We start from the raw sequence: 19,097 nt of genomic DNA, 5'->3' as shown, positions 1-19,097 counted from the left end.
AAGGAATTTACACCACTCCTGTTGTTTCAGCAACATTGTGATGGAGGCCACCCTACTCAATCTGCACACCAATAAAAAGGAATGAAGAGAGGGAGAGAGAGGGACAGGGAGAGATCGATAGAAGGAAAGAGAGAGAGAGAGAGAGAGATCAATTGGGGGGGACTCCGGCATCAGTGTATATTCCACTCACATGTCCTCACACACATCTCCTCCCACAGCGGGCCAGGCTCTGGAGTGCTGTATTAAGGAGCTGAAAATTGGAAGATGGAGGGATGCTTTACCTTGCTACGTAACCCACTTAAGCTTGATATACATCTACAATACAGGACAGAATCGACAAATGGGTTACATGAGACAACCACTGCCAGGCTATGGGTAGATCAATCCCCAAATCCCCAAAAGTCACGTATAGTGTGGATTGTCATATTCAGCTGCTTATTCACAGCACTACAAGGAACCCATTAGAGTTAGGAACCCAGAGTTCTATCTGGAACCAAAAAGGGTTCTTCAAAGGGTTACCCTATGGGGACAGCTGAGGAACCCTTTAATGTTCATTGACCTGGGCAAGGCTTTCGACTCTGTCAATCACCACATTCTTATCAGCAGACTCAACAGCCTTGGTTTCTCAAATGACTGTCTCGCCTGATTCACCAACTACTTCTCAAACAAAGTTCAGTGTGTCAAATCAGAGGGCCTGTTGTCCGGACCTCTGGCAGTCTCTATGGGGGTGCCACAGGGTTCAATTCTCGGGCCGACTTTTTTCTCTGTGTATATCAATAATATTGCTCTTGCGGCTGGTGATTCTCTGATCCACCTCTACGCAGACGACACCATTCTGTATACTTCTGGCCCTTCTTTGGACACTGTGTTAACTAACCTCCAGGCGAGCTTCAATGCCATACAACTCTCCTTAAATGCAAGTAAAACTAAATGCATGCTCTTCAACTGATCGCTGCCCACACCTGCCCGCCCATCCAGCATCACTGCTCTGGACAGTTCTGACTTAGAATATGTGGACAACTACAAATACCTAGGTGTCTGGTTAGACTGTAAACTCTCCTTCCAGACTCACATTAAGCATCTCCAATCCAAAATTAGATCTAGAATCGGCTTCCTATTTCGCAACAAAGCATCCTTCACTCATGCTGCCAAACATACCCTCGTAAAACTGACCATCCTACCGATCCTTGACTTCGGTGATGTCATTTACAAAATAGCCTCCAACATTCTACTCAGCAAACTGGATATAGTCCCACGTCACATGCCACTGGATCATCGGGCTCCCCTTCTTCAGCGGGATCGATAGGTGTCTTGCCTCAGCTGGATCGTCAGGCTCCCATGCCTGAGCTGGCTCGCCAGGCTCTCACACTCCTGCCGGTTCATCGGGCTTTCATGCCCCAACCGGCTTGCCCTGCGCCCATACCTTGGCCGGTTCGCCTCGGTGGGACGTCGAGTGGCGTCCCAAGAGGGAGGGGTACTGTCACGTCTGCTGCCACTCTTCCCTTCCCCTGGCGCTTGAGGGTGCCAGGTTACCCTGCATCACACGCTCCTGCCATCCATCACTCACACCTGCCCTCCCTCGTCACTCGCATCAGCGTTATTGGACTCACTTATCTCCTGTTTATTTCCCCCCCTATATTTGTCAGTTCCCCAGCTCTGTTCCTTGCTGCTGCATTGATTGTTTTTGTCTTTAGTTTTAGTTCTTGACGCTGTTCCTGTCTAGTGTTATTTCAGTTATTTATTAAATGTTTACTCCCGTACCTGCTTCGTCTCTCCAGCGTCATTCCTCGTGACACATCCCCATATTGTTATTTCTTTTTTTGCTACTTTGCACCCCAGTATCTCTACTTGCACATTCATCTTCTGCACATCTATCACTCCAGTGTTTAATTGCTAAATTGTATTTACTTCGCCACTACGGCCTATCTATTGCCTTACCTCCCTAATCCTACCTCATTTGCACACACTGTATATAGACTTTTTCCTGTTGTGTTATTGACTGTACATTTGATTATTCTATGTGTAACTCTGTGTTGTTGTTTGTGTCACACTGCTTTGCTTTATCTTGGCCAGGTCGCAGTTGTAAATGACAACTTGTTCTCAACTGGCTTACCTGGTTAAATAAAGATGAAAAAAAGAAGAAAAAAATTGTGTGGGTAATATGACAAATTTGGGTAAATGTCACGTTTCAGAACCATACATTCTGCGATGTCCTTATCTCCTAAAAGTAGATCTCTCACAGGCCTGGGAGAGAGAGACAGGCTCATGCTGTGGGAGATGAGTGTAGCTCTGGTTACCATTTGCAGCAGCGCACCACAAGCCCTGTGCCCAAAGCAGAGCACAGCGGAATAGGGAACTGGTGCTGAATACAGAATACCTCTCTCTCTCTCTCACTCACACACTCACACACTCACACACACACATACATACAAACACAGCCGTTTCCCATCCTGCATCAGTCTCCCCTTGCTCTCCCAGCAGCAGGGGCCGCTCTGGGCTTGCTGCTCTCGTCGGCAACGGTGGCCTGTAGGGGTAACTGAGTAACTGTTGAGAGTGCAGGCACCCACGCTCTGTTACAAGCTAAAGCTCGTCAGTGGGTGGACAAGCTGGAGAGCTGCAGCGATGTTCTGGAGGAGCAGAGAGTGGAGATGGGCTTTGCATATTCATGACCTCCCCAGTCAAAGCCAGTCAAGGCACCGGCTCGGGAACCCCAGCATGACACACCCATATGGACTCAGTGAGCCCACAAGTACAACAAGCATTACACACTCTCCTCATGACCAAAGAACAGCAGCTCCCACTACAACAGGGTATATGTTCTCAGTCCATACCGCAGTGTAAGTGTAAGTCTGAGTACACAAGCTCTTTGTGGTCTTTTTCCTCTGTTGAGGTATTTACAGATATCACCATCATCCGTTAACTGCACGTCAGAGGGTATATCGCCCACATGAGTCAGATGAGGAGATCCTGTTGCTGTGTAGCTCCACCAGTGTGGATACTGGGAGGAAACTGTGTGATGACATATAAAAAAGGTAATGATAACAAGGTGTTGAAGAGCACTGCGGGAGGAGTGTAAGTAGATCTATCTCTCTCTGTCGCTGCGCTGGGATTGGCAGTGTGTGGGTTGGCTGCTCTCTTTCTCACTCCCTCTCTCGCACAGATGATGCAGCACCATGGAAACCTGTGCAGATATCTGCAGCTAATTATACGACCCGGTGACAGATATGAGCAAGAAAAAGTACAGTGGAATTAAGCTGCCAGCTCAGTGAGTCTAGGGCTCCTCTCCTTCCTCTCTTCCTCACCATCTCCAACACCCCCCCCCCCCCCCTAAAAAAAAGTCAACAGAGCAGTACAGCTGGGCTTGTGTCAGCTTGTAAATCCTGTCTCACTAGACTAGAGTAAACAACTATATTACTGTAAATAAGGGACAAATGTTTTTTCCTCAAAGTTAGAATACATCCCCACATACAATATGACTAAATAACACGTTATTCTGTGTTGATCAATACGTTGTTGCTATGGTGACCAGAAGAGGCGGCTGAGCTGATCAATATGTTGTTGCTATGGTGACCAGAAGAGGCGGCCAGCGCACTGGCAACTTGTGCAGAGCCCTTCTAAAGTGTGAAGGGAAGTAATTTGCTGGCCTGACTACACACAGTGGTAATTGGGCCTCGCCAATAGTCTAATGAGGTACCGTAGCCAGAAAAATGTCTCCCCAAAAATGGGGGCACTTCTATGTCAGGCAATAGGCTATTTGACATCGTTACTCTTAAGGTGAGAACATGGTGAATCTCTATTACAAGGGAAAGTTGGCTTAAAGATCACTGAAAGAAGTTACTAAGGTTGATCAAACCATTTCATTGCCATAACATTTCATGAACTTTCTACAGTTTGCTTAATATAAAACAGTTTGTTCAAACCCAAAAAGTGTATTGTCTCCTAACCAAACATTTGTGGTGGAAGTCTGGAAGGGGCTTCCACAACTGTTTTTTGTCTAAGAAATGTGCCTACAGTAAATGTGTCACAAGACATTGGACGTGCTTCTACACTTCTACACGTGCTTCTACACCTGCATTGCTTGCTGTTTGGGGTTTTAGGCTGGGTTTCTGTACAGCACTTTGAGATATCAGCTGATGTACGAAGGGCTATATAAATACATTTGATTTGATTTGATTTGACTATAAAGCTTAATAAAGACATATACTTATCAATAGCATCAAGTAAAGGACCTTGCCCTGTTTGTCTGTGCATGATTACTTGTGGATGATATTATATATTTTCCCTGAGGCCAAGGCACTGTGCCTTTCTGTAATTCACTGCTCTACCAGCAGGCGGTGCTTGTGTAAGGGACAGAAACAGGGAGCAGCCAGGCTGAGGAGGGACAGTTTTTTAATGACAAGATGAAGCTTCATCAAGGCAGGGCACACTATATTTAGACTGAGTGCAATTCCTCTTCCAGAAAGCTTCTGTTCATCTTGAAGGGAGAGTATGAGGAACCTTGACTTACTGAATCATTTATCAGTGTTGCTGAACTGTCATCCATCATCCATCATCACTCCCCCCTCTACAATACTATCACCTTGAGATGAAAGCAATGACAAACAGAATATAAATCTGAAGTTAGTTTGTCTGTGTTGTCACAAGATATGACATTTTTCATTAACACATCATGAGAACTCTCTCTGCAATTCCTTAAACCTTATTCAAAAGACAAGAGAGGTTTGAAAACCAGAACTGATGCTGAGTGCTGTGGGCAGACCAAAGGTGACACTCTGAGATGGTGCTGGAATAGCCTGCTACAGGTTAAAACCCACACACAGTTCTCTGTTCTGAACAAAATCTTTTCATAATCTGAGAGAAGATGGTGCAACAGCAGGGGTGGCTAATGCTCACATAAGACGTTATGTCTTTGGTCATATTGAGCGTATACTGGATATAAAACTTCCTTTGCCCATCACTCTGTGATGAAACAGAATGGGAAAATCACAGTCAAGCTATTCCATGGGATGAATGAATTTAGGCCATAGTGACCTAGATAACAGAGGACCTACTTTTATCTGATTGGCTTTATTTAAGGCGGTCCACTCCCAGTTCCCGGGCCCAATCCAAACCAGCCCAGTCTCACAGCCGTATCCTCCTTCCCTTGCAGATCCCAGCTGGAAGGTGACATCTCACAGACAGTAGCAGTACCAGGCCGTAGTGCTCAGCCTCAGCACATGTCAGATTCCTCCACTCTGTCTATACAGTGCATTTGGAAGTATTCAGAAGCATTTACTTTTTTCACATTTTGTTACGTTGCAGCCTTATTCTTACGTTGCAGCCTTATCCTAAAATTGATACCCGATAATGACTAATTGAAAACAGGTTTTCAGAATGTTTGAAAATGTATTAAAAATGTAAAACAGAAATAACTTATTTACGTAAGTATTCAGACCCTTTGCTATGAGACTCGAAATTAAGCTCAGGTGCATCCTGTTTCCATTGATCATTCTTCCTACAATTTGATTGGAGTCCACCTGTGGTAAAACATGATTTGGAAAGGCACACTCCTGCTATATAAGGTCCCACAGTTGACAGTAAATGTCAGAACAAAAACCAAGCCATGAGATTGAAGGAATTGTCCGTAGACCCCCGAGACAGGATTGTGTCGAGGCACAGATCTGGGTAAGGGTACCAAAAGATGTGTGCAGCATTGAAGGTCCCCAAGAACACAGTGGCCTCCATTATTCTTATTGGAAGAAGTTTGGAACCACCGAGACTCTTCATATGGTTGGCCGCCCGGCCAATTGAGCAATCGGGGGAGAAGGGCCTTGTCCAGGGAGGTGACCAAGAACCTGATGGTCACTCTGACAGAGCTCCAGAGTTTCTCTGCGGAGATGGGAGAACCTTCCAGAAGGACAACCATCTCTGCAGCACTCCACCAATCAGGCCTTTATGGTAGAGTGGCCAGACGAAAGCCACTCCTCAGTAAAAGGCACATGACAGCCCGCTTGGAGTTTGCAAAAAGGCACCTAAAGGACTCACACCATGAAAAACAAGATTATCTGGTCTGATGAAACCAAGATTGACCTTGGAAGCATGGTGGTGGCAGCATCATGCTGTGGGGATGTTTTTCAGCGTCAGGGACTGGGAGACTAGTCAAGATCGAGAGAAAGATGAACGGAGAAAAGTACAGAGAGACCCTTGATGAAAACCTGCTCCAGAGACCTCAGGACCTCAGACTGGGGTAAAGGTTCACCTTCCAAGAGGACAACGACCCTAAGCACACAGCCAAGACAAAGCAGGAGTGGCTTCCGGACAAGTCTCTGAATGTCCTTGAGTGGCCCAGACAGAACCCGATCAAACATCTCTGGAGACCTGAAAATAGCTGTGCAGCGACGTTCCCCATCCAACCTGACAGAGCTTGAGAGGATCTGCATAGAAGAATGGGAGAAACTCCCCAAATACAGGTGTGCCAAGCTTGTAGAATCATACCCAAGAAGACTTGAGGCTGTAATCGCTGCCAAAGGTGCTTCAACAAAGTACTGACTAAAGCGTCTGAATACTTATCTAAATGTGATATTTCAGTTTATTTTATACATTTGCAAAATAATGTCTAAAAACCTGTTGCTGCTTTGTCATGATGGGGTATTGTGTGTAGAATGATGAGGGGGAAAAGTAAAGGGGTCTGTCCACTTTCCGAATGCACTGTATGTTCCCTATTCAAAGTCAAGATTGCCATCACTATATTAATCTGTAGAGGGGAGGTATTGTGGGGAATAACCACTGGGTTGAAGAGAATTAAAAAGCTTCAGAGTCATATATTTAGTCATGTCCTAATGCTTGTCATCTATCTCATGATAAAGACAGGTCCTACTGAGTAACGGCTGGCAGGAGTGATGAATACCACACTGCATCGGCAGACACTCAGCGTGTCTGTCCCAAATGTGTCCTCTTACAGCCGGTTCCACCATGACTTCTAAAATAACACAACACATCTGAAATGTTTTAGTCCAAAGGTTATACAGTATACAGTGACAACAACGAGCCTCGTGGGCATTTACTAGAAGGTAGAATATGATTGCTTCATTGTCTTACTTATGTAAACGGAGATGGCGATATGCCAAGATCTTGAATGAATAATGATGACACACACACACACCCACTCAATGACAAACAGTGATTTTAATGAGGGTTGGAAAATGACTAATTGAAAAAGATATAAAGGAAAAGAACAATAATGTTTTTTTATCACCAAATAAAGTACTTTGTGTCTTTAGAATACTAAGGCATAAACTTTTTAGACAATAACAGATGGTAAGATGGTTTTTACTGACACATAAACTCAGAAAACGAGAAAACTATCATTCAAGGTCAACATCTAGCTACGGTATTGCATCTCAGTCCTTCATGTCTTATTATAACCAAGGTCAGAGCCAATGAAACCAGATTCTTAAGCAGAAAGCTGACACATTGTCCTCGTCATACTTTGCATTGTTACAGAATTCTTGATAATTATTTTACTATGTGTGTGTCTCTCTTTCTCCAGATAGCAGATAACCAGATGATTGCTTCTTCTTCTCGGCTAGTTGCCGGATCTACTGGCTCTCTCCAATGACTTTGAAGAACAAAAACAATCCAAGGATGTGACCTTCTGCAGGAGAACCATCATACCCTCAAAGGCATGGATATCATCCCTCAGAATAACTGGAGGTTTAATTCACATACTGCCAAGTTAGCACACATTCTTTTGGTTCAGGAATGACATAAAAATGATCAAAGCTTGGATAAAATGAAAGTGGAAACTAAGGATACCTGCATGAAACATCAATTTATACTCAATATACTGGACAAAAAATGTATTGCTTGAAAAGTGACAGTGATTTTAAGAGCAATGTCTGTTATCTATGCACTGGCTCGGTTCTTTCAGATGAAAGTCATCTGTTTGTGGGCTGAGGTTGAGAGAAGTTGAGAAAATCTATGCTTGATAGCTTGAAAGAAGAATCAACCAAAACCCCCAAAATATCATGTTTCCGTAGCAATGCGTTCACCTGAGAAACCTGCCACATTTTGTTGCATTAGAACAGTAGGAGTGTATAGCTGAACTCAAGAATCATTAGCTTCCAAAAGAGTCAGTGTTGGTTGCCGTGCAACCTAGGTCTATATCATAATAAAGGCAAGGAGACGAACAATATAACTTGACTGGGGGAAGGTCACGAATCCACCGAGAGCGTAAGTATAAGGCTATCCTCAAAAATATATATTTATTTGTTGTGAGGATAAAGGCATGAACATCAGATATGATTGCATCCAGAGCAGTGAGAGAGCGATAACATTGGCTCTTCATTTATTACAGTGGTCAAAAAGAAAGGCTTGGTGCTGAGAGGTTCAATTTGACATTGAGCCAATCTCACTAGAACAAATCTTTAATTTACTCCCCACCACCTCAGCAACAAACCCCAATTCCACCAGGCAGAGGAGGAAAGGTCCGCAGGACAAAAAAACCAAATCTCTCTGAGCCAGAGGGCGCAACTCCATTCCATAGTCCGTCTGGTGGATAGAACCCAAGGCTATTGGAACAGAGGAGAAACCAGAGAATGAAGTTTCTAAGGAAACAGTGAAAAGAGCCTTTTCCACAACAAGATTATGTTGTTGTCTTTATGTTTGTTCCCATAACATGGCTGAGGTACAAGCAGTGTACAGCAATAATGCCGGAATGAATATAAAACATTCAAGTTCTCTGTCTAAGTCATTATTGACAAGGAAGTAATATGATAGCATTTAGCATGACTTAAATAACCTCATTAACGGATTTCAGATTTTAGTAATTGGGCCATATAGATCTCAACAGGCCACCCTAATACTGTACACTCCTTAGGGCACTAATGGAAAACATGAATATTTATACATTTCATAAGGCTAATATCAAAACATGTTTAATACATGAAATGAAAAATGGACATCCATTATTTGCAGAGGTATCAGGGAATGATATTGACCTGCACTGCTCGAAGATGAGATTGTATTACATACTACCACCGGTGCTTTTTTCAGCACACAGAATAATTGGCCCTATTTTATTTCATGATTAGTTTTTTGCATTAGGAAAAGGTTCATTTGATTTGATTGGCCATTTAGGTTATTTATTATATGTTATTTGAAAGATCTACGTTTATATGTCGGTGTTCGCCAATGTCATGTAAATATCCATGGATCCCGCTCATCTTCTGCGCCTGTCACACCCTGATCTGTTTCACCTGTCTTGTGATTGTCTCCACCCCCTCCAGGTGTTGCTTTGTATCCCTGATGTATATATCCCTGTGTTTCCTGTCTCTCTGTGCCAGTTCGTCTTAAATATTTTTCAAGTCAACCAGCGTTTTTCCCGTACTCCTGTTTCGATTCTCTTTTGCTAGTCCTCCCGGTTTTTGACCCTTGCTTGTTTTCTGGACTCCGTGCCCGCCTGCCTGACCATCCTGCCTGCTCTGACCTCGAGCCTGCCTGCCACTCTGTACCTACTGGACACTGAACTGGTTTTGACCTTTTGCCTGTCCACGACCATTCTCTTGCCTACCCCTTTTGGATTGTTTAATAAATATCAAGACTCAAACCATCTGCCTCCCGTGTTTGCATCTGGGTCTCGCCTTGTGCGCTTATAGTACAAACTGGCCATGACAGACCCAACAGACTTGGACCAGCTCCGCCACGCTGTCTCCTTGCAGGGAGCCACCATTGGGAGGCATGAAGAGTTATTACTACAGGACCTTTTGGAATGGCTTCGTTCCCTGATGGAATGCCATGACCAAGGGTTTAAGGCTATGATGGAGGAAATCAGGGAGTTAGCTCATAGGCAGCCTACCACCTCTGAGAACACTCAACCACCCAGTAACCTTTTCCCTATTATTGGTGAGGTTGTACAGCCGACCCCGGCTCCCCGAGAACCCTGCTTACTACCTCCGGAGCGATATTCTGGGGATCATGGTACCTGCCAGGGTTTTCTTTCTCAGTGCTCTCTTATTTTTGAGCTACAGCCATCTTTGTTTCTTTTGGACTGATCGAAGATAGCATCTTTTATTACGCTAATGTCAGGAAGGGCGCTATTCTGGGCTACGCCAGTCTGGGAGCAACAATCCGACATTTGTCGTCATCTGAAGGATTTCATGACAGATGAGGAAGGTGTTCGAATCTCCGGTATCCGGGAGAGAGGTGGCCTGAAAACTTCTAGAATTACGTCAAGACTACGCTAATCCCTTTCGCACATTTTCCGCCGAGAGTGCCTGGAATCCGGAGTCTCTTTTCAATACCTTTCTTCATGGATTATCTGAGGTGGTAAAAGATTACCGGTGGACCTCAATTCCCTCATCCCACTCACCATTAGAATTGATGGACGTCTAAGGGAACGCAGGAGTGAGAGGAGGTCTGGCCTAGGTCACACTCGTTCATCCGCAGTGGCTCGCTCACCTTCGAAGGAACTCCCTGAAGGCTGTTTTTCTGAGAGGATCGGAAGCCACCCGAGCTCCCTCAAGAGTCATCGGCGACGGGTGAGTCCGGAACCTATGCAACTGGGCAGAGCTAGGTTATCGCCTAGGGAATGTTCACATAGGTTAAGTTCCAACAGTTGTCTGTACTGTGGGGCTGTGGGACATTATATAGCCACCTGCACAGTTAAGATACCTATTTATGTAGTAGGTACAAGTACACTGGTGAACCAGGCTGGGAATCCTCTACATCCCATCAACCACATTCCTTTTTTTGTGATACCACTGTGGGGAGACCAGTCTAAATCTCTCCGGGTGTTTATTGACTCTGGGGTGCATGAGAGTTTTATGGGCGCTACCCTAGTTTATGAATTAGGTATCCCAACTCAACTCCTCTCTGTTCCCATGGACACTAGAGCACTGGACGGCCGCTCCATTGGTAGAGTTACCTACAGTACTGTTCCTATTGATCTGCGGGGTTCAATAAATCACAGTGAGGCTATACAGCTTCTCATCAATGAGTCTCCCAATGTTCCTGTTTAGGGATTTTCTTGGCTCAAAAAACACAACCCCATTATTGACTGGACCACAAGTTCAATCCTGGGTTGGAGTCCGTTCTGCCATTCCCATTGCCTCAAAGCAGCGCAGCATTCCTCGAGACGGCCTTCTCAGGGCTTAAGTCAAGTCTTGGATTTCTCTGCCGTCTCCACAGAGTACCACAACTTCCTGGAGGTCTTCAGCAAGGCACAGGCTACTTCTCTTCCCCCGCACCGTCCTTATGATAGTGCCATTGATCTCCTCCCAGGCACCACACCACTTCGCGGTAGGCTATATTCTCTATCCTGGCTGGAGACCAAGGCCATGGAGGAGTACATAGAGGACTCTCTAGCTACCGTCTGTCTGCATCCCCTGCGGGCGCAGGATTTTTCTTTGTGAAGAGGAAGGACAAGACCCTGTGTCCGTGCATTGACTACCGGGGTCTAAATTACATTACGGTTAAGAATTGTTACCCCCCCACCACTCTTCTCCTCAGTTTTCGAACTTCTCCAGGGTGCCACCATTTTTTCCAAGCTGGACCTTCAGAATGCATACCACCTGGTTTGTATATGCGAAGGAGATGAGTGGAAGACAGTATTCAACACAGCCAGTGGACATTATGAGTACCAGGTCATGCCGTTTGGACTCCCCAATGCCCACTCTGTCTTCCAGGCTCAGGTAAACGATGTGCTCCGGGATTGTTAAACTGTTTTGTGTTTGTCTACCTTGACAACACCCAGTTTTTTTCCCGGTCTGCCCAAGAACATGTTCTTCATGTCAGACAGGTCCTTCAGCGCTTCCTGGAGAACCAATTGTTCATGAAAGCCGAGAAGTGAGATCCACCGCTCTACAAACTCCTTTCTGGGATATGTCATAGCTGAGGAAATTGTCCAGATGGATCCTGGAAAGGTGAAAGCAGTGGTGGATTGGCCTCAACCTTCGTCAAGGGTGCAGTTGCAACATTTCCTGGGTTTTGCTAACTTCTACCACCGTTTCATTTGGGGTTACAGCACCCTGGCGGCCCCCCTCTCTGCACTCACCTCTCCCACGGTACCGTTCACATGGCCTCCAGCTGTCGACAAAGCCTTTGTGGACCTGAAGCATCGGTTCACAACAGCACCCATCCTCATCCATCCGGATCCGTCCCGTAAATTTGTAGTAGAGGTTGATGCTTCTGATGTTGGAGTGGGGGCCATCCTGTCCCAGCAATCTGCCTAGGACCAAAAGCTTCATTCCTGTCCCATCGTCTCAATCCTGCAGAGAGGAACTACGATGTAGGTAACCGAGAACTCCTGGCGGTGAGATGGCGTTGGAAGAGTGGAGGCACTGGCTGGAAGGAGCAGAACAGCCATTCCTGGTCTGGACCAACCATGAAAATATTGAATATCTCCATACAGCAACGCGGCTTAACTCCAGGCAGGCCCGGTGTGCTCTCCTGTTTACAAGATTTAACTTCACCATTTCCCACCACCCAGGGTCCAAGAATGTGAAGCCTGACACTCTCTCCCGCCTATACAGTTCCTTTGCCAAACCCTCAGTCTCCAAAACCATTCTCCCTACCTCATGCCTTGCAGCCTCAGTGGGTTGGTGTATTGAGACCCTTGTTTGCAAGGCACAACGTTCCCAGCCTGGACCTGAAGGGGGCCTGGCTAACCAGCTGTTTGTCCCTAACTCAGTCCGGTCCTGAAATGGGCTCATTCCTCCAGGCTGACCTGTCATTCTGGTTCCCACCGTACCCTAGCATTCCTCTGACAACGTTTCTGGTGGCCAACAGGACTCTCCCCTTTTGAGTGTTGCATAGAGTATCAACCTCCACTCTACCCAGAACAAGAACCGTAAGTCAACGTACCCTCGGCCCAGATGTTTGTCCGCTGCTGTCAACATACCTGGAGAAGAGCTCGGGTAGCACTTCTCAAGACCAACTCCAGGTATCGTCAACAAACGGACCGCCGCTGGACTCCAGCTCCCCGTTACCGCATTGGGCAGAGGGTATGGCTGTCCACACGGGACCTGCCCCTTCGGGTAGAGTCCTGCAAACTGTCCCCTCATTTAATTGGTCCGTTTCCCATCTCTAGAGTCCATAGTTCCACTGCTGTCCGTCTCTTGTTACCCCGGACCCTCCACATTCACTCTACATTTCATATGTCTAGGATTAAGCTCGTGTCTCACAGTCCTTTGTCTTCTGTCCCCAGGGCCCCACCCCTCCCCGTGTCATTGATGGCCATCTGGCATACAGGTTGTAACATCTCCTGGGTGTTCAACCATGGGGCAGGGGTTTCCAGTACCTGGTTGACTGGGAGGGTTACTGCCTGGGGGAGAGGTGCTGGGTTCCCACTAGAGACATCCTGGATCCAGCCCTCATCGCCGACTTCCACCGCCGTGATTTGTTTCACCTGTCTTGTGATTGTCACCACCCCCTCCAGGTGTCGCTTATTATCCCTGTGTTTCCTGTCTCTCTGTGCCAATTCGTCTTGTGTATTTTTCAAGTCAACCATAGTTTTTCCCGTACTCCTGTTTTTGACCCTTGCCTGTTTTCTGGACTCTGTACCCGCCAGCATGACCATTCTGCCTGCCCTGACCTCGAGCCTGCCTGCCACTCTGTACCTCCTGGACTCTGACCTGGTTTTGACCTTTTGCCTGTCCACGACCATTCTCTTGCCTACCCCTTTTGGATTGTTCAATAAATACCAAGACTCAAACCATCTGGGTCTCGCCTTGTGTCCTTATAGCGCCTGTAAATATATCTGCAATATATCTGCATTTTGCACCTGATTTCATCTGACTCGTGATTCTTCGCACTCCCTGATAAGACCACCTAGGGTCCACTATCTTACACATTGGTACCTGCTTTAGTCGCTGACAGATTTTCCAAATGAGGGTCAGTTTCTCAGGTTTAAAAAGATGCCATATCATGTTCAGTGACCAACTAGGCTACTACCAATGTAATTAGCAAAACAACCTGTATTACCAGATTTTGTTTCATTGTTATAATTCTATCCACTGCCTTTTGATTTGTGCTCTGGCCTGTAAGTGATATCTTAGCCTCAGTAACCCTATAGGACTCAGCCAAGCTGGCAAGGACATGGAGGACCCCTCTCCCTAGAAGAAAATAGCTAGGTCAGCTAGCATCAAACAGGAGGTTCTTCTGGAGAAATACATTTCTTACATGGGCAAAAAAGTTATTGCAAACTTTTGAGAGGATCATTGGTATTCGGCTGAGTGCTTGGGTTGGGTTGGGTATTCCATGGCAACTATTTTCTTCTGGTAGCAATCGGCTAAAGAGAGCTGAGTGTAAAATGGATGCTCAGTGTGAGTTTGAGGCATGAAGTCTATTCAATAGAGGAGGTATGTGTACTCAAGTCTCAACTGTACTAGTATAAAAGTACTAGTGATAGTCAAGAAAGTGGCCAAACGCAAACCATACACAAAATGGATGACATTAGATGACAACGTAGTTTCCAATCAATCCTTTGATAACCTTAGCCTACTTGAACACAGCCTGATAATATATGCCGTTTAGCAGAAGCTTTTATCCAAAGCGACTTAGTCATGTGTGCATACATTTTACATATGGGTGCTGCTGACGAATTCTATTATTTTGTTTCCCTCATATTCTCCCTCATTACTCAGTCTCTTTGATGTTAGGCATCAGCAGCTTTACACAGCACTGTGAATGGTGTTTTTAGAGAGTCAGCATGGATGGACTTGGCATAGTGGGGATGAGGGAAAGTCTGTATAGGCATGCACTCCAGTATTAGCCTAGGAGACACAGCTCAGGGCACATAAGCAAAGCTATCTAAAGAGCTTATGGTGATATGTTCACATGCAACAATGTCACCTGCAATGTAACCAATGCAAACCGCCCTTTCACGATGGATGACAGCACTCATATGCAACATAAGTGTTGCTGGAGCTTTGAATTAAACTAGTGTAATTCGTCGTAGTGCAGCCTGGTCTCAGAGCACTTTGTATTATTTTGTATGTAAATGCGACAGTCCATTTAGTTATTACATTTCGTATGGTATGAATTAATTTGTGGATGTCCATCCCGCATTTCGTATGATATGTTACAAATTAAACTGAACAAAATATAAATGCAACATGCAACAATTTCTTAGATTTTGTTGAGTTCATATAAGTACAGTTCATATAAGGAAATTAGTCAATTGAAATAAATAAATTAGGTCCTAATCTATGGATTTCACATGACTGGACAGGGGTGCAGCCATCGGTGGGCCTGGGAAGGCATAGACCCACCCACTTGGGAGCCAAGCCCAGCCAATCAGAATTAGTTTTTCCCCACAAAAGGGCTTTATTACAGACAGAAATACTCCTCCAACATTAAATTCTCTGGCAACAGCTCTGGTGGACATTCCTGCAGTCAGCATGCCAATTGCACCCTCCCTCAAAACTTGATACATCGGTGGTATTATGTTGGGTTACAAAACTGCACATTTTAGAGTGGCCTTTTATTGTCCCCAACACAAGGTGCACCTGTGTAATGATCATGCTGTTTAATCAGCTTCTTGATATGCCACACCTGTCAGGTGGATGGATTATATTGACAAAGGATAAAATGCTCACTAACAGGGATATAAAAAAAATTTGAGAGAAATATGCATATGGAAAATTTCCGGGATCTTTTATTTCAGCTCATGAAACATGGTACCAGCACTTTATATGCTGCGTTTATATTTTTGTTCAGTGTACAAACGACGCCCGCCCATTTGCAAACGACGCCCGCCCATCCACCCCAACCAACCACCCTACTTTCGTTTTTGCCTTAAGTAACCATCTGTCTCATATAACCATACCAAACATCATATCATACTATTTTTTTGCGGCCCAGATTTTCGTTTACTTTGTTACGTCTAGTATATGAAACCAGGCTGAGTAGTGGTATCCTTGTATACAGTAGTAGCCTATATGTTACAGTAAATATTGAAAATAAACAAAAACTGAGCCAAGATACTCACTTAGTAAATACAAGGGTTTACCTGCAAATACGTTTTTGCCTAATTCGGTAGGCGTAGTTTCTCCTCCACAATGCAGATACAGTAGGTTATCGCACTCACTGGACCCGTACAGTTTACATGATGTAACGAGCCTCCTGCGCAGCATAAAGAACATGCACATGCATAACACTTGTGTTAAAAAACATTACCTACCGTATTGAGCAGGTCGTACATTTTGTTTAAACCTTCACAAGGTCACAACAAATGCAGTCGTTTTCCCTCGGTCAAATCCTCTAGTTTACGAATTAGTCACGTTCTTAATTAAACTTGCACAAATTCTTCCTTTCGGGGTGGTGACGGTCTGAGTAAATGTAGGTATGTGGTATAGCTACTTCCTCGAATGGTGTTTTGATTTCTCAATCATTTATCTACTTAGATATTTCGCTTGCATATAATAGCAGCCTTTTATAACACTTGCTGCGATGGGCACAGCATGCGCTGCGCTACAGACTTACAATGTCAATCAAACAGGTTCATTGGCAATTGGAGCGCCCACCCCTACCCAACGCGGATTGGCTCATATGTTTGATTGACATGAATTTTAACATAACTGCGCCGATGTTCATAAACTGGAAGCCAGATTGTGAACTCACAGGGTGCAGGCTGTTGATACAGATGGTTACATTCCCTATTTATGATGACATCTATCCTCAATGATGCAGACCTTTTCTGAGCAAATACAATTTTTTTTATCACCTCAAGGAGTTGGGAAAAAATATATTTGTATTATATCTATCGTGGCCTTTAGCCTTTGTACCTACAACAGTAGTCTAACTGTTTGTGTAATTACACATTTAAAGATGTTATGCATATGATTTACACAAAACAATATAATCAATGATGTGAGTTTATTACAGTCCGAAATGTGCACATAATCTGTAATTACACTGTACTTACATGGGTATTATTACAGTGTTAAAATGGTATTGCTATTCCAGACCCAACCCAGGTATCCCCATGTGACAGACCAACAGTACAGCACCCTGAAACATAAGTCTAATCAAACATAAATGTTCACATAGTGACATACTATAAAATAACACAACCTCATTTCATAATCCACAAGCATGGGATCAGTAGGCCTGGAAGAAATCTCATCGAAGAACAAACACTAGACCTATGTCACATGAAGGAACTGATAAAACTTTTATTCAGAGAATTCCATCAAGAATGTTGCCTTCAAAAATCTATAAAGACATTTCTTCTGAATAGAATTGCATGTCCCTTGTGAAGAATGGCATCATAATCACTCCCCTCCAAATTGTCCCTCTCCTATGTAATAATCGAAAGGCCCATATCTATGCTGTGAATATGAAGTGGAGGGTGATTGGTAGGAGGTTATCTGACTTCGGAGGTTTACTGTTTTATTTTACAGTTGCTTAGCAACAGACTGATATGTGGTAAGTGGAGAAGCAATGTGATAAAAACTGTTAACAGCTGATGGTCTTTAGTCCTTGACTCCAAGCCGGTTTGAAATGTTTCTATGAAATCAGAATTTTGAATATTTCAAGAACCTCTGAATATGAATTGTTACTTATATACCAAATAATTGATGGTTACTAACTTACTTTTCAATGTTGCACCTTTAGAAGAGAGATGCATGCATGGTGTACTCATTAGATACATGCTATTCAATCAAAGTCAAAACATTAACTACTGTATCATATACTTGTGTATTACACGCCCCTCCTCACTCAGCCAAATATATAGTAAAGCTTTCATTTAAAACATCATTTGAGGGCCACACTTGTAGTTTATATGAGACCATAATCATCCACTGCTGGCCAAGAGCTATTGCACAGTGATCCTCGTTGAAATGATTTGTAACACATCCTCATGCTATGTCTCCTCTGCCTTTATATCACCTTCACTTAGGTCCATGTATGACATATACCCCTCTTACTGTGAAAATACGTTACTCTGCAGATCTAGATCACTGCTAAAGAGGGTCTGGTGGTGGCTTGTTGGGGATGGTTACAGTGAGTAATATATGCAAAACATATTAGCTGCAGAGCATGGCAAGAGTACAAACAGATCTGGGTCAAGCATGGAGTATGAAACTAAAGCATCAATGCATCCTACAGGCTATACATTACTCATACACGATAATGGGCTTAGTACGTCTGCATCTTGGACAATGTGACTAGTGTATAGCAGAAGCTTTTAGATACAACGTGTTGTCCCAACAGGGTTGGGGAGTAACGAATTACATGTAATCCATTACATGTAAGGGATTACAAAAAACGGTATCTGTAAGCCGTTATATTACGGGAAAAAATATTGTAATCATATTACAGATACTTTTGAAACACTAGATGATTACTTCGAGGATTACTTTTAAATTCAGAAAGGATGTTTGCGGAAAAAAATCTTTGACACTTCTCTATTTTCTCAATGACATTCAAATCAGCATTGAAAAAAGGCACAAGTTTCAGTTTGTTCCATCTGAGTTAGTCTGACCCCAAGTCAGAGACCACTATCATGACACACCAAATGTGTTTGATGGATCGCGGGAAAAGAGCAGGAATAGGCTTTTGTAGGCTACAGTCCAAGCTATGTCTTCCAATGGTGCGACTGCTTTCGGTATCCAAAGATTATCCAACTTGAATAAAAGCTTGGAGGTAAGGATGACAGCAGTAGTGTAGTCTACAGCAATACGGATAGCACTTATTATTGATATCTACATAGCGCATCGATGTGAATCATATTTTACCTGAAAGGCCCTCTACACCGACAATTAATCCACAGATAAAAGGGTAAACCGAGTTTGTTTCTAGCAATCTCTCCTCCTTCAGGCTTCTTCTTCTTTGGACTTTATATGGCGGTTGGCAACCAACTTTAAGAGGCATTACCACTACCAACTGCATTGGAGTATGGACCTCAGTTCATCTTTCAATCAACCACATGGGTATATGCTCCTAAAAACCAATGAGGACATGGGAGAGGCGTGTTCTATTTTAGTGCCTGGCAACGCAGATGCTCGTTGACGCACGCGAGCAGTCTAGGTGCTATAACTGAATAACATGTATGTGTAAATTTATTTTGAGACGCTCGCGCACGTGATGCGAGCTGTGTGGTCAGCATCTTATGG

General features: G+C 44.2%; 1 protein-coding gene across 1 annotated transcript in view; it reads right to left on the bottom strand.

Annotated features, from left to right (window-relative positions):
• LOC109902980 (leucine-rich repeat-containing protein 7) overlaps nt 1–16,445 on the bottom strand; it is a 219,693-nt gene extending 203,248 nt beyond the window's left edge. Inside the window, exon 1 of the mRNA XM_031786022.1 lies at nt 16,160–16,445. The gene's annotated coding sequence lies outside the window, so the exon portion shown is untranslated. The remainder of the gene's footprint in view (nt 1–16,159) is intronic.
• Nucleotides 16,446–19,097: the final 2,652 nt, after the last annotated feature.

Source organism: Oncorhynchus kisutch, linkage group LG13, assembly GCF_002021735.2.
Source record: "Oncorhynchus kisutch isolate 150728-3 linkage group LG13, Okis_V2, whole genome shotgun sequence".
Classification (NCBI taxonomy): domain Eukaryota; kingdom Metazoa; phylum Chordata; class Actinopteri; order Salmoniformes; family Salmonidae; genus Oncorhynchus; species Oncorhynchus kisutch.
This window is presented reverse-complemented; position numbering and strand designations above follow the sequence as displayed.